This window comes from Mustela lutreola, chromosome 5 (assembly GCF_030435805.1).
Source record: "Mustela lutreola isolate mMusLut2 chromosome 5, mMusLut2.pri, whole genome shotgun sequence".
NCBI lineage: Eukaryota > Metazoa > Chordata > Mammalia > Carnivora > Mustelidae > Mustela > Mustela lutreola.
In genome coordinates, this window is record NC_081294.1 from 174,030,216 (window position 1) to 174,046,874 (window position 16,659).

The window sequence follows — 16,659 nt, forward strand, 5'->3', positions numbered from 1 at the left end:
ATTGCTTTGGTTTCCAGGCATCTTCCACAGAGGCCTGGATTTCAGTACCAGCATTTGGCTGTTTCTTGGCTCACCCATCAGAACAAAACTCATCTACACATGGGAAACTTGCACGTGGGAGGTGTGTCAAAGCCTCTTTTTAGGAGAACCCTTCAGGGCCCCAGTGCCACCGCTTCATTCCAAGGTCTCCATAGACACAAAATCATATTAGACACATCCACGGGGAGAGTCCAGTTCAACTCAGCATATTCGGTTGCCCCGCGAGATCCAGCAGATCTAACTTGTCTTGTTGCTAGGAGACAAAAGGAAGGCGAGGTGCCCTACCCCGCCATCCATCCTTAGAACCCTGCTCGGAATCATTGGCCTGGAGCCAACCAACAGGTCTCAATTGTCCTGCAGAAGAACCTTTGCAGTTGTGAGCTTCTCACAACTCCCATGGTGAGAAACCCCCCTGGCCTCGTGATCCCCCCCCCCCTTCATGAAGGGGCCATCAGGGACATAAGGTCTAACCTGAGAAATAGTCTGATCCTCACCCTGACTTCAGATGCACGAGATCTCGATTCAGGTCTGTATATTGTGCCTGCCATGTCCTCACCCAGAAACCTAAGCCTAGCTTGTGTTCTCAGACTTCCGTCCTCAGACTAATGGCCCACAAGCCCTCCAGTTTGGCAATCCAGAATTACAATGCAGCACTTAGCTTGCCCTCCAGAAGAAAAACATTGCCCTCTGGCGCTAACCAGAAACCCCAAATGAAGATCAAATTGCACGTCACTTGGCTGAACCCAAAATATATAGGCTGACCTGGGCACTAATGCCCTTTCTGACAGAGCCTGAGCCTGGAACTCCTGGCACCACCCAGACAGCTTGCCGCTCACTGAGCACATCGGACCAGCCATTGCCTTAGGATGTTATATCTTCCCAAACTCGGTTTTCAGGATTCAGATCCTAGACCTTATCTCCAATCACTGCCCAGGTTTGAAAATGATGCAGAAATCAGAACTCCTTCCCGATGGCAAGAAACCTTGTGGTTGGCTTGTTGTCCAACGTTCAGTGTAGTGGAAACCTGTTTGTCCGATGAGGCCCCGCCATTGCTCGCGGGCCACATAGGTGGCAAACTCACATTGTGACCCTCAGCCTGAGCCCAGTCCTCATGTAAGGCCTCTCAGTGGCTGGATGGAGAGACAGCATATTGGGCTTGCCATGCCCCTAGGCCCCAATTTTTAACCATAGTTCGGGTTGTCCCTTCACTCTTCCCCAGGGCTCTGCTTTGGAACTCCTCTTTTGGTGGGACACCTGAGGTAACAACCCTGAAGGGAATACTCCATCCAACAGATTGACGAAAAACAATTGGGATCGGGCCAAGTCCACAGAGAGCAAGATTCGTCCATGGCCCATGAGGCCTCCCCGACATTCCACGGCCATCGCTGATACAAAATCCAGAGACAAAAGCCTGAGCAAGCGCCTCAGAATCGCACTATCTTCATATCCTGAAGATGTCTTCTCATGGTTTTTAGATCGGGCCTGCCATAGCTACGTCCCCTAACATAAGCTGAGTTTGTGTTTTCAGACTTCTGTCCTCCAAGTCCTGGGCCACACACCATCCAGGCTGGGGACCCTGGAGCCACACATTAGGACTGTGCCTACCCTATCCATGGGAATTCTGCCCATTCCATTGTCCAAAATCGTACAACTTAGGAGAACCCTCCAAAGTCCCTGAGGCCATCCCAATAGTATAGGTCGCCCGGGACAAAAAAGGGCCGTCTGACACCAGCTGAGCATCTACCTCCACTCATACCCTAGATGGATGTCCCCAGAGAAGAAGATTGAACCAGACAGGACCCTAGGCCAAAATCGGATCCATTGCTTTGGTTTACAGGCATGTCTCCTCAAAACCCTGGATTCCAATACCAGCATTGGGGTTTTCCTGAGGCACCCATCAGAACAAACCTCGTCTCCACAAGGAAACTTGTGCATGGGAGCTATGTCAAAAGCTTAGGAGAATACTTCAGGGTCCCGGTGCCACCGCCCCATTCCAAGGCCCTCATGGACACAAACACACATTAGACCCATCCTCAGGAAAGTCCATTTCAACTCAGCCACCCCGGTTGCTCCCGCAGAGCCATCAGATCTAAACTGTCTTGTCGCTAGGAGACCATTGGAATGCGAGGCGGGCTTCCCAGGCATCCATCCTCGAACGTTGGTCTGGACTCATCCATATGGGATGTCCAGGAGCTGTCCAAACAGGTCTCAATTGTCCCGCAGAAGGAATCCTAGGAGGGGGCATCCCACCACTCCCAACGTGGGAAAACCTCCACGGCCTCGAGATTCGGCTCCCTTCATGAAGGGGCCGTCATGAACAGAAAATCCAAGCTGAGCCAACGTCTGATCCTCGCTCTGACTTCAGATGCATGAGATATTGCTTCAGATCTTCAGGAGGTACATGCCGTGACTTCGCCCTGAATCCCAAGTCTAGCTTGTGTTCTCAGACTTCCGTCCTCACACTCCGGCCCCGAAGCCCACAAGTTTGGCAATTCCGGACCATCATTGCAGCTCTCTGCCTGCCCTCTAGAAACAAAATATTGCCTAATGAGCTGCCCGGGCACATTAAATGAGAATAAACCTACATGGCACTCGAATGTACCCAAATTATATAGTCTAACCTGGGCAGTAATGCACTGTCACACAACCTGAGCCAGAACCTCCTGAGCAACACCCAGACAGCTGACCGCACCCTGAGCCCATAAGACCCGCCGTGGCCTTAGGTCATCATCTCTTCCCTACCTAAGTTTTCAGGCTTCAGAACCTAGACCTTATCTCCAATCACTGCCCAGGGGTGAGTGTGATGCAGAAATCAGAACTCCTCTTTATCCACGGCAAGAAACCTTGTGGTTGCCATGTTGTCCAAGGTTCAGTGTAGGAGAAACCAGCATTCACCCTGAGGTCCCGCCCATTCTTGAGTGCGACAAGGACATAAACACGCATTGTGACCCTCAGCATGAGTCGGGTCCTCTAGTAAGTCCTCTCAGTGGCTAGACCATTAGATGTCATAATGGCTTGACATGTCCCTAGGCCCCAAATTTAAACCAGATTTCTGGTTGTCCAATCGCCCCTCCCCAGGGCTCTACTCTGGAATCCCTCATTTGGTGGGACAACTGAGTTTGAAAAACAAAACAAAACAAAACAACAACAACAACAAAAAACGGACTTCTTCCATCCCACAGAATGACCTCAAACTCTCTGGACGGGGCCAAACCCCCAGAGAGTAAGACTCGCCCATTTCCCATGAAGTCACCTGGATATTTCATGACCATGAATGGAACGATATCCAGAGATAAAAACTTGAGCAAGAGCCTCACACTCGGCCTTTTTTCATATCCCGAAGAGTTCTCCTCATGTTCTGTAGATCAGTCCTGCCATACCTATGACCCGAAACATAAGCCGAGTTTGTGTTTTCAGACAACTGTCCAAACAGCCCAGGCCTACACACCCTACAGGCTCAGGCCCCTGAAGCCAACCTGAGGACTGTACTTGCCCTCTCCAAGGGAATTCTGTGTGCCCATTCCAATGGCCACAACCCTACTAATAGGATAAACCTCCAAAGTCCCTGAGGCCATCCCAATAGTGGTGGCTTCCCAGGACAAACAGGAGCAGGAGCAATCTGAGCCCATCTGACAACCTACCTGCACTCAGACTCCTAGACTGATATCCCCAGAGGTAAAAAGGAACGAACAGGCCCCTAGGCCCTAATAGGAGCCATTGCTTTGGTTTCCAGGCATCTTCCTCAGAGGCCTGGATTTCATACCAGCATTTGGCTGTTTCTTGGCTCACCCATCAGAACAAAACTCATCTACACATGGGAAACTTGCACGTGCGAGGTGTGTCAAAGCCTCTTTTTAGGAGAACCCTTCAGGGCCCCAGTGCCACCGCTTCATTCCAAGGTCTCCATAGACACAAAATCATATTAGACACATCCACGGGGAGAGTCCAGTTCAACTCAGCATATTCGGTTGCCCCGCGAGATCCAGCAGATCTAACTTGTCTTGTTGCTAGGAGACAAAAGGAAGGCGAGGTGCCCTACCCCGCCATCCATCCTTAGAACCCTGCTCTGAATCATTGGCCTGGAGCCAACCAACAGGTCTCAATTGTCCTGCAGAAGAACCTTTGCAGTTGTGAGCTTCTCACAACTCCCATGGTGAGAAACCCCCCTGGCCTCGTGATCCCCCCCCCTTCATGAAGGGGCCATCAGGGACATAAGGTCTAACCTGAGAAATAGTCTGATCCTCACCCTGACTTCAGATGCACGAGATCTCGATTCAGGTCTGTATATTGTGCCTGCCATGTCCTCACCCAGAAACCTAAGCCTAGCTTGTGTTCTCAGACTTCCGTCCTCAGACTAATGGCCCACAAGCCCTCCAGTTTGGCAATCCAGAATTACAATGCAGCACTTAGCTTGCCCTCCAGAAGAAAAACATTGCCCTCTGGCGCTAACCAGAAACCCCAAATGAAGATCAACCTGCACGCCACTTGGCTGAACCCAAAATATATAGGCTGACCTGGGCACTAATGCCCTTTCTGACAGAGCCTGAGCCTGGAACTCCTGGCACCACCCAGACAGCTTGCCGCTCACTGAGCACATCGGACCAGCCATTGCCTTAGGATGTTATATCTTCCCAAACTCGGTTTTCAGGATTCAGATCCTAGACCTTATCTCCAATCACTGCCCAGGTTTGAAAATGATGCAGAAATCAGAACTCCTTCCCGATGGCAAGAAACCTTGTGGTTGGCTTGTTGTCCAACGTTCAGTGTAGTGGAAACCTGTTTGTCCGATGAGGCCCCGCCATTGCTCGCGGGCCACATAGGTGGCAAACTCACATTGTGACCCTCAGCCTGAGCCCAGTCCTCATGTAAGGCCTCTCAGTGGCTGGATGGAGAGACAGAATATTGGGCTTGCCATGCCCCTAGGCCCCAATTTTTAACCATAGTTCGGGTTGTCCCTTCACTCTTCCCCAGGGCTCGGCTTTGGAACTCCTCTTTTGGTGGTTCACCTGAGGTAACAACCCTGAAGGGAATACTCCATCCAACAGATTGACGAAAAACAATTGGGATCGGGCCAAGTCCACAGAGAGCAAGATTCGTCCATGGCCCATGAGGCCTCCCCGACATTCCACGGCCATCGCTGATACAAAATCCAGAGACAAAAGCCTGAGCAAGCGCCTCAGAATCGCACTATCTTCATATCCTGAAGATGTCTTCTCATGGTTTTTAGATCGGGCCTGCCATAGCTACGTCCCCTAACATAAGCTGAGTTTGTGTTTTCAGACTTCTGTCCTCCAAGTCCTGGGCCACACACCATCCAGGCTGGGGACCCTGGAGCCACACATTAGGACTGTGCCTACCCTATCCATGGGAATTCTGCCCATTCCATTGTCCAAAATCGTACAAATTAGGAGAACCCTCCAAAGTCCCTGAGGCCATCCCAATAGTATAGGTCGCCCGGGACAAAAAAGGGCCGTCTGACACCAGCTGAGCATCTACCTCCACTCATACCCTAGATGGATGTCCCCAGAGAAGAAGATTGAACCAGACAGGACCCTAGGCCAAAATCGGATCCATTGCTTTGGTTTACAGGCATGTCTCCTCAAAACCCTGGATTCCAATACCAGCATTGGGGTTTTCCTGAAGCACCCATCAGAACAAACCTCGTCTCCACAAGGAAACTTGTGCATGGGAGCTATGTCAAAAGCTTAGGAGAATACTTCAGGGTCCCGGTGCCACCGCCCCATTCCAAGGCCCTCATGGACACAAACACACATTAGACCCATCCTCAGGAAAGTCCATTTCAACTCAGCCACCCCGGTTGCTCCCGCAGAGCCATCAGATCTAAACTGTCTTGTCGCTAGGAGACCATTGGAATGCGAGGCGGGCTTCCCAGGCATCCATCCTCGAACGTTGGTCTGGACTCATCCATATGGGATGTCCAGGAGCTGTCCAAACAGGTCTCAATTGTCCCGCAGAAGGAATCCTAAGAGGGGGCATCCCACCACTCCCAACGTGGGAAAACCTCCACGGCCTCGAGATTCGGCTCCCTTCATGAAGGGGCCGTCATGAACAGAAAATCCAAGCTGAGCCAACGTGTGATCCTCGCTCTGACTTCAGATGCATGAGATATTGCTTCAGATCTTCAGGAGGTACATGCCGTGACTTCGCCCTGAATCCCAAGTCTAGCTTGTGTTCTCAGACTTCCGTCCTCACACTCCGGCCCCGAAGCCCACAAGTTTGGCAATTCCGGACCATCATTGCAGCTCTCTGCCTGCCCTCTAGAAACAAAATATTGCCTAATGAGGTGCCCGGGCACATTAAATGAGAATAAACCTACATGGCACTCGAATGTACCCAAATTATATAGTCTAACCTGGGCAGTAATGCACTGTCACACAACCTGACTCAGAACCTCCTGAGCAACACCCAGACAGCTGACCGCACCCTGAGCCCATAAGACCCGCCGTGGCCTTAGGTCATCATCTCTTCCCTACCTAAGTTTTCAGGCTTCAGAACCTAGACCTTATCTCCAATCACTGCCCAGGGGTGAGTGTGATGCAGAAATCAGAACTCCTCTTTATCCACGGCAAGAAACCTTGTGGTTGCCATGTTGTCCAAGGTTCAGTGTAGGAGAAACCAGCATTCACCCTGAGGTCCCGCCCATTCTTGAGTGCGACAAGGACATAAACACGCATTGTGACCCTCAGCATGAGTCGGGTCCTCTAGTAAGTCCTCTCAGTGGCTAGACCACTAGATGCCATAATGGCTTGACATGTCCCTAGGCCCCAAATTTAAACCAGATTTCTGGTTGTCCAATCGCCCCTCCCCAGGGCTCTACTCTGGAATCCCTCATTTGGTGGGACAACTGAGTTTGAAAAACAAAACAAAACAAAACAACAACAACAACAAAAAACGGACTTCTTCCATCCCACAGAATGACCTCAAACTCTCTGGACGGGGCCAAACCCCCAGAGAGTAAGACTCGCCCATTTCCCATGAAGTCACCTGGATATTTCATGACCATGAATGGAACGATATCCAGAGATAAAAACTTGAGCAAGAGCCTCACACTCGGCCTTTTTTCATATCCCGAAGAGTTCTCCTCATGTTCTGTAGATCAGTCCTGCCATACCTATGACCCGAAACATAAGCCGAGTTTGTGTTTTCAGACAACTGTCCAAACAGCCCAGGCCTACACACCCTACAGGCTCAGGCCCCTGAAGCCAACCTGAGGACTGTACTTGCCCTCTCCAAGGGAATTCTGTGTGCCCATTCCAATGGCCACAACCCTACTAATAGGATAAACCTCCAAAGTCCCTGTGGCCATCCCAATAGTGGTGGCTTCCCAGGACAAACAGGAGCAGGAGCAATCTGAGCCCATCTGACAACCTACCTGCACTCAGACTCCTAGACTGATATCGCCAGAGGTAAAAAGGAACGAACAGGCCCCTAGGCCCTAATCGGATCCATTGCTTTGGTTTCCAGGCATCTTCCACAGAGGCCTGGATTTCAGTACCAGCATTTGGCTGTTTCTTGGCTCACCCATCAGAACAAAACTCATCTACACATGGGAAACTTGCACGTGGGAGGTGTGTCAAAGCCTCTTTTTAGGAGAACCCTTCAGGGCCCCAGTGCCACCGCTTCATTCCAAGGTCTCCATAGACACAAAATCATATTAGACACATCCACGGGGAGAGTCCAGTTCAACTCAGCATATTCGGTTGCCCCGCGAGATCCAGCAGATCTAACTTGTCTTGTTGCTAGGAGACAAAAGGAAGGCGAGGTGCCCTACCCCGCCATCCATCCTTAGAACCCTGCTCGGAATCATTGGCCTGGAGCCAACCAACAGGTCTCAATTGTCCTGCAGAAGAACCTTTGCAGTTGTGAGCTTCTCACAACTCCCATGGTGAGAAACCCCCCTGGCCTCGTGATCCCCCCCCCCCTTCATGAAGGGGCCATCAGGGACATAAGGTCTAACCTGAGAAATAGTCTGATCCTCACCCTGACTTCAGATGCACGAGATCTCGATTCAGGTCTGTATATTGTGCCTGCCATGTCCTCACCCAGAAACCTAAGCCTAGCTTGTGTTCTCAGACTTCCGTCCTCAGACTAATGGCCCACAAGCCCTCCAGTTTGGCAATCCAGAATTACAATGCAGCACTTAGCTTGCCCTCCAGAAGAAAAACATTGCCCTCTGGCGCTAACCAGAAACCCCAAATGAAGATCAAATTGCACGTCACTTGGCTGAACCCAAAATATATAGGCTGACCTGGGCACTAATGCCCTTTCTGACAGAGCCTGAGCCTGGAACTCCTGGCACCACCCAGACAGCTTGCCGCTCACTGAGCACATCGGACCAGCCATTGCCTTAGGATGTTATATCTTCCCAAACTCGGTTTTCAGGATTCAGATCCTAGACCTTATCTCCAATCACTGCCCAGGTTTGAAAATGATGCAGAAATCAGAACTCCTTCCCGATGGCAAGAAACCTTGTGGTTGGCTTGTTGTCCAACGTTCAGTGTAGTGGAAACCTGTTTGTCCGATGAGGCCCCGCCATTGCTCGCGGGCCACATAGGTGGCAAACTCACATTGTGACCCTCAGCCTGAGCCCAGTCCTCATGTAAGGCCTCTCAGTGGCTGGATGGAGAGACAGCATATTGGGCTTGCCATGCCCCTAGGCCCCAATTTTTAACCATAGTTCGGGTTGTCCCTTCACTCTTCCCCAGGGCTCTGCTTTGGAACTCCTCTTTTGGTGGGACACCTGAGGTAACAACCCTGAAGGGAATACTCCATCCAACAGATTGACGAAAAACAATTGGGATCGGGCCAAGTCCACAGAGAGCAAGATTCGTCCATGGCCCATGAGGCCTCCCCGACATTCCACGGCCATCGCTGATACAAAATCCAGAGACAAAAGCCTGAGCAAGCGCCTCAGAATCGCACTATCTTCATATCCTGAAGATGTCTTCTCATGGTTTTTAGATCGGGCCTGCCATAGCTACGTCCCCTAACATAAGCTGAGTTTGTGTTTTCAGACTTCTGTCCTCCAAGTCCTGGGCCACACACCATCCAGGCTGGGGACCCTGGAGCCACACATTAGGACTGTGCCTACCCTATCCATGGGAATTCTGCCCATTCCATTGTCCAAAATCGTACAACTTAGGAGAACCCTCCAAAGTCCCTGAGGCCATCCCAATAGTATAGGTCGCCCGGGACAAAAAAGGGCCGTCTGACACCAGCTGAGCATCTACCTCCACTCATACCCTAGATGGATGTCCCCAGAGAAGAAGATTGAACCAGACAGGACCCTAGGCCAAAATCGGATCCATTGCTTTGGTTTACAGGCATGTCTCCTCAAAACCCTGGATTCCAATACCAGCATTGGGGTTTTCCTGAGGCACCCATCAGAACAAACCTCGTCTCCACAAGGAAACTTGTGCATGGGAGCTATGTCAAAAGCTTAGGAGAATACTTCAGGGTCCCGGTGCCACCGCCCCATTCCAAGGCCCTCATGGACACAAACACACATTAGACCCATCCTCAGGAAAGTCCATTTCAACTCAGCCACCCCGGTTGCTCCCGCAGAGCCATCAGATCTAAACTGTCTTGTCGCTAGGAGACCATTGGAATGCGAGGCGGGCTTCCCAGGCATCCATCCTCGAACGTTGGTCTGGACTCATCCATATGGGATGTCCAGGAGCTGTCCAAACAGGTCTCAATTGTCCCGCAGAAGGAATCCTAGGAGGGGGCATCCCACCACTCCCAACGTGGGAAAACCTCCACGGCCTCGAGATTCGGCTCCCTTCATGAAGGGGCCGTCATGAACAGAAAATCCAAGCTGAGCCAACGTCTGATCCTCGCTCTGACTTCAGATGCATGAGATATTGCTTCAGATCTTCAGGAGGTACATGCCGTGACTTCGCCCTGAATCCCAAGTCTAGCTTGTGTTCTCAGACTTCCGTCCTCACACTCCGGCCCCGAAGCCCACAAGTTTGGCAATTCCGGACCATCATTGCAGCTCTCTGCCTGCCCTCTAGAAACAAAATATTGCCTAATGAGCTGCCCGGGCACATTAAATGAGAATAAACCTACATGGCACTCGAATGTACCCAAATTATATAGTCTAACCTGGGCAGTAATGCACTGTCACACAACCTGAGCCAGAACCTCCTGAGCAACACCCAGACAGCTGACCGCACCCTGAGCCCATAAGACCCGCCGTGGCCTTAGGTCATCATCTCTTCCCTACCTAAGTTTTCAGGCTTCAGAACCTAGACCTTATCTCCAATCACTGCCCAGGGGTGAGTGTGATGCAGAAATCAGAACTCCTCTTTATCCACGGCAAGAAACCTTGTGGTTGCCATGTTGTCCAAGGTTCAGTGTAGGAGAAACCAGCATTCACCCTGAGGTCCCGCCCATTCTTGAGTGCGACAAGGACATAAACACGCATTGTGACCCTCAGCATGAGTCGGGTCCTCTAGTAAGTCCTCTCAGTGGCTAGACCATTAGATGTCATAATGGCTTGACATGTCCCTAGGCCCCAAATTTAAACCAGATTTCTGGTTGTCCAATCGCCCCTCCCCAGGGCTCTACTCTGGAATCCCTCATTTGGTGGGACAACTGAGTTTGAAAAACAAAACAAAACAAAACAACAACAACAACAAAAAACGGACTTCTTCCATCCCACAGAATGACCTCAAACTCTCTGGACGGGGCCAAACCCCCAGAGAGTAAGACTCGCCCATTTCCCATGAAGTCACCTGGATATTTCATGACCATGAATGGAACGATATCCAGAGATAAAAACTTGAGCAAGAGCCTCACACTCGGCCTTTTTTCATATCCCGAAGAGTTCTCCTCATGTTCTGTAGATCAGTCCTGCCATACCTATGACCCGAAACATAAGCCGAGTTTGTGTTTTCAGACAACTGTCCAAACAGCCCAGGCCTACACACCCTACAGGCTCAGGCCCCTGAAGCCAACCTGAGGACTGTACTTGCCCTCTCCAAGGGAATTCTGTGTGCCCATTCCAATGGCCACAACCCTACTAATAGGATAAACCTCCAAAGTCCCTGAGGCCATCCCAATAGTGGTGGCTTCCCAGGACAAACAGGAGCAGGAGCAATCTGAGCCCATCTGACAACCTACCTGCACTCAGACTCCTAGACTGATATCCCCAGAGGTAAAAAGGAACGAACAGGCCCCTAGGCCCTAATAGGAGCCATTGCTTTGGTTTCCAGGCATCTTCCTCAGAGGCCTGGATTTCATACCAGCATTTGGCTGTTTCTTGGCTCACCCATCAGAACAAAACTCATCTACACATGGGAAACTTGCACGTGCGAGGTGTGTCAAAGCCTCTTTTTAGGAGAACCCTTCAGGGCCCCAGTGCCACCGCTTCATTCCAAGGTCTCCATAGACACAAAATCATATTAGACACATCCACGGGGAGAGTCCAGTTCAACTCAGCATATTCGGTTGCCCCGCGAGATCCAGCAGATCTAACTTGTCTTGTTGCTAGGAGACAAAAGGAAGGCGAGGTGCCCTACCCCGCCATCCATCCTTAGAACCCTGCTCTGAATCATTGGCCTGGAGCCAACCAACAGGTCTCAATTGTCCTGCAGAAGAACCTTTGCAGTTGTGAGCTTCTCACAACTCCCATGGTGAGAAACCCCCCTGGCCTCGTGATCCCCCCCCCTTCATGAAGGGGCCATCAGGGACATAAGGTCTAACCTGAGAAATAGTCTGATCCTCACCCTGACTTCAGATGCACGAGATCTCGATTCAGGTCTGTATATTGTGCCTGCCATGTCCTCACCCAGAAACCTAAGCCTAGCTTGTGTTCTCAGACTTCCGTCCTCAGACTAATGGCCCACAAGCCCTCCAGTTTGGCAATCCAGAATTACAATGCAGCACTTAGCTTGCCCTCCAGAAGAAAAACATTGCCCTCTGGCGCTAACCAGAAACCCCAAATGAAGATCAACCTGCACGCCACTTGGCTGAACCCAAAATATATAGGCTGACCTGGGCACTAATGCCCTTTCTGACAGAGCCTGAGCCTGGAACTCCTGGCACCACCCAGACAGCTTGCCGCTCACTGAGCACATCGGACCAGCCATTGCCTTAGGATGTTATATCTTCCCAAACTCGGTTTTCAGGATTCAGATCCTAGACCTTATCTCCAATCACTGCCCAGGTTTGAAAATGATGCAGAAATCAGAACTCCTTCCCGATGGCAAGAAACCTTGTGGTTGGCTTGTTGTCCAACGTTCAGTGTAGTGGAAACCTGTTTGTCCGATGAGGCCCCGCCATTGCTCGCGGGCCACATAGGTGGCAAACTCACATTGTGACCCTCAGCCTGAGCCCAGTCCTCATGTAAGGCCTCTCAGTGGCTGGATGGAGAGACAGAATATTGGGCTTGCCATGCCCCTAGGCCCCAATTTTTAACCATAGTTCGGGTTGTCCCTTCACTCTTCCCCAGGGCTCTGCTTTGGAACTCCTCTTTTGGTGGGACACCTGAGGTAACAACCCTGAAGGGAATACTCCATCCAACAGATTGACGAAAAACAATTGGGATCGGGCCAAGTCCACAGAGAGCAAGATTCGTCCATGGCCCATGAGGCCTCCCCGACATTCCACGGCCATCGCTGATACAAAATCCAGAGACAAAAGCCTGAGCAAGCGCCTCAGAATCGCACTATCTTCATATCCTGAAGATGTCTTCTCATGGTTTTTAGATCGGGCCTGCCATAGCTACGTCCCCTAACATAAGCTGAGTTTGTGTTTTCAGACTTCTGTCCTCCAAGTCCTGGGCCACACACCATCCAGGCTGGGGACCCTGGAGCCACACATTAGGACTGTGCCTACCCTATCCATGGGAATTCTGCCCATTCCATTGTCCAAAATCGTACAAATTAGGAGAACCCTCCAAAGTCCCTGAGGCCATCCCAATAGTATAGGTCGCCCGGGACAAAAAAGGGCCGTCTGACACCAGCTGAGCATCTACCTCCACTCATACCCTAGATGGATGTCCCCAGAGAAGAAGATTGAACCAGACAGGACCCTAGGCCAAAATCGGATCCATTGCTTTGGTTTACAGGCATGTCTCCTCAAAACCCTGGATTCCAATACCAGCATTGGGGTTTTCCTGAGGCACCCATCAGAACAAACCTCGTCTCCACAAGGAAACTTGTGCATGGGATCTATGTCAAAAGCTTAGGAGAATACTTCAGGGTCCCGGTGCCACCGCCCCATTCCAAGGCCCTCATGGACACAAACACACATTAGACCCATCCTCAGGAAAGTCCATTTCAACTCAGCCATCCCGGTTGCTCCCGCAGAGCCATCAGATCTAAACTGTCTTGTCGCTAGGAGACCATTGGAATGCGAGGCGGGCTTCCCAGGCATCCATCCTCGAACGTTGGTCTGGACTCATCCATATGGGATGTCCAGGAGCTGTCCAAACAGGTCTCAATTGTCCCGCAGAAGGAATCCTAGGAGGGGGCATCCCACCACTCCCAACGTGGGAAAACCTCCGCGGCCTCGAGATTCGGCTCCCTTCATGAAGGGGCCGTCATGAACAGAAAATCCAAGCTGAGCCAACGTCTGATCCTCGCTCTGACTTCAGATGCATGAGATATTGCTTCAGATCTTCAGGAGGTACATGCCGTGACTTCGCCCTGAATCCCAAGTCTAGCTTGTGTTCTCAGACTTCCGTCCTCACACTCCGGCCCCGAAGCCCACAAGTTTGGCAATTCCGGACCATCATTGCAGCTCTCTGCCTGCCCTCTAGAAACAAAATATTGCCTAATGAGGTGCCCGGGCACATTAAATGAGAATAAACCTACATGGCACTCGAATGTACCCAAATTATATAGTCTAACCTGGGCAGTAATGCACTGTCACACAACCTGAGCCAGAACCTCCTGAGCAACACCCAGACAGCTGACCGAACCCTGAGCCCATAAGACCCGCCGTGGCCTTAGGTCATCATCTCTTCCCTACCTAAGTTTTCAGGCTTCAGAAGCTAGACCTTATCTCCAATCACTGCCCAGGGGTGAGTGTGATGCAGAAATCAGAACTCCTCTTTATCCACGGCAAGAAACCTTGTGGTTGCCATGTTGTCCAAGGTTCAGTGTAGGAGAAACCAGCATTCACCCTGAGGTCCCGCCCATTCTTGAGTGCGACAAGGACATAAACACGCATTGTGACCCTCAGCATGAGTCGGGTCCTCTAGTAAGTCCTCTCAGTGGCTAGACCATTAGATGTCATAATGGCTTGACATGTCCCTAGGCCCCAAATTTAAACCAGATTTCTGGTTGTCCAATCGCCCCTCCCCAGGGCTCTACTCTGGAATCCCTCATTTGGTGGGACAACTGAGTTTGAAAAACAAAACAAAACAAAACAACAACAACAACAAAAAACGGACTTCTTCCATCCCACAGAATGACCTCAAACTCTCTGGACGGGGCCAAACCCCCAGAGAGTAAGACTCGCCCATTTCCCATGAAGTCACCTGGATATTTCATGACCATGAATGGAACGATATCCAGAGATAAAAACTTGAGCAAGAGCCTCACACTCGGCCTTTTTTCATATCCCGAAGAGTTCTCCTCATGTTCTGTAGATCAGTCCTGCCATACCTACGACCCGAAACATAAGCCGAGTTTGTGTTTTCAGACAACTGTCCAAACAGCCCAGGCCTACACACCCTACAGGCTCAGGCCCCTGAAGCCAACCTGAGGACTGTACTTGCCCTCTCCAAGGGAATTCTGTGTGCCCATTCCAATGGCCACAACCCTACTAATAGGATAAACCTCCAAAGTCCCTGAGGCCATCCCAATAGTGGTGGCTTCCCAGGACAAACAGGAGCAGGAGCAATCTGAGCCCATCTGACAACCTACCTGCACTCAGACTCCTAGACTGATATCCCCAGAGGTAAAAAGGAACGAACAGGCCCCTAGGCCCTAATAGGAGCCATTGCTTTGGTTTCCAGGCATCTTCCACAGAGGCCTGGATTTCAGTACCAGCATTTGGCTGTTTCTTGGCTCACCCATCAGAACAAAACTCATCTACACATGGGAAACTTGCACGTGCGAGGTGTGTCAAAGCCTCTTTTTAGGAGAACCCTTCAGGGCCCCAGTGCCACCGCTTCATTCCAAGGTCTCCATAGACACAAAATCATATTAGACACATCCACGGGGAGAGTCCAGTTCAACTCAGCATATTCGGTTGCCCCGCGAGATCCAGCAGATCTAACTTGTCTTGTTGCTAGGAGACAAAAGGAAGGCGAGGTGCCCTACCCCGCCATCCATCCTTAGAACCCTGCTCGGAATCATTGGCCTGGAGCCAACCAACAGGTCTCAATTGTCCTGCAGAAGAACCTTTGCAGTTGTGAGCTTCTCACAACTCCCATGGTGAGAAACCCCCCTGGCCTCGTGATCCCCCCCCCCTTCATGAAGGGGCCATCAGGGACATAAGGTCTAACCTGAGAAATAGTGTGATCCTCACCCTGACTTCAGATGCACGAGATCTCGATTCAGGTCTGTATATTGTGCCTGCCATGTCCTCACCCAGAAACCTAAGCCTAGCTTGTGTTCTCAGACTTCCGTCCTCAGACTAATGGCCCGCAAGCCCTCCAGTTTGGCAATCCAGAATTACAATGCAGCACTTAGCTTGCCCTCCAGAAGAAAAACATTGCCCTCTGGCGCTAACCAGAAACCCCAAATGAAGATCAACCTGCACGTCACTTGGCTGAACCCAAAATATATAGGCTGACCTGGGCACTAATGCCCTTTCTGACAGAGCCTGAGCCTGGAACTCCTGGCACCACCCAGACAGCTTGCCGCTCACTGAGCACATCGGACCAGCCATTGCCTTAGGATGTTATATCTTCCCAAACTCGGTTTTCAGGATTCAGATCCTAGACCTTATCTCCAATCACTGCCCAGGTTTGAAAATGATGCAGAAATCAGAACTCCTTCCCGATGGCAAGAAACCTTGTGGTTGGCTTGTTGTCCAACGTTCAGTGTAGTGGAAACCTGTTTGTCCGATGAGGCCCCGCCATTGCTCGCGGGCCACATAGGTGGCAAACTCACATTGTGACCCTCAGCCTGAGCCCAGTCCTCATGTAAGGCCTCTCAGTGGCTGGATGGAGAGTCAGAATATTGGGCTTGCCATGCCCCTAGGCCCCAATTTTTAACCATAGTTCGGGTTGTCCCTTCACTCTTCCCCAGGGCTCTGCTTTGGAACTCCTCTTTTGGTGGGACACCTGAGGTAACAACCCTGAAGGGAATACTCCATCCAACAGACTGACGAAAAACAATTGGGATCGGGCCAAGTCCACAGAGAGCAAGATTCGTCCATGGCCCATGAGGCCTCCCCGACATTCCACGGCCATCGCTGATACAAAATCCAGAGACAAAAGCCTGAGCAAGCGCCTCAGAATCGCACTATCTTCATATCCTGAAGATGTCTTCTCATGGTTTTTAGATCGGGCCTGCCATAGCTACGTCCCCTAACATAAGCTGAGTTTGTGTTTTCAGACTTCTGTCCTCCAAGTCCTGGGCCACACACCATTCAGGCTGGGGACCCTGGAGCCACACATTAGGACTGTGCCTACCC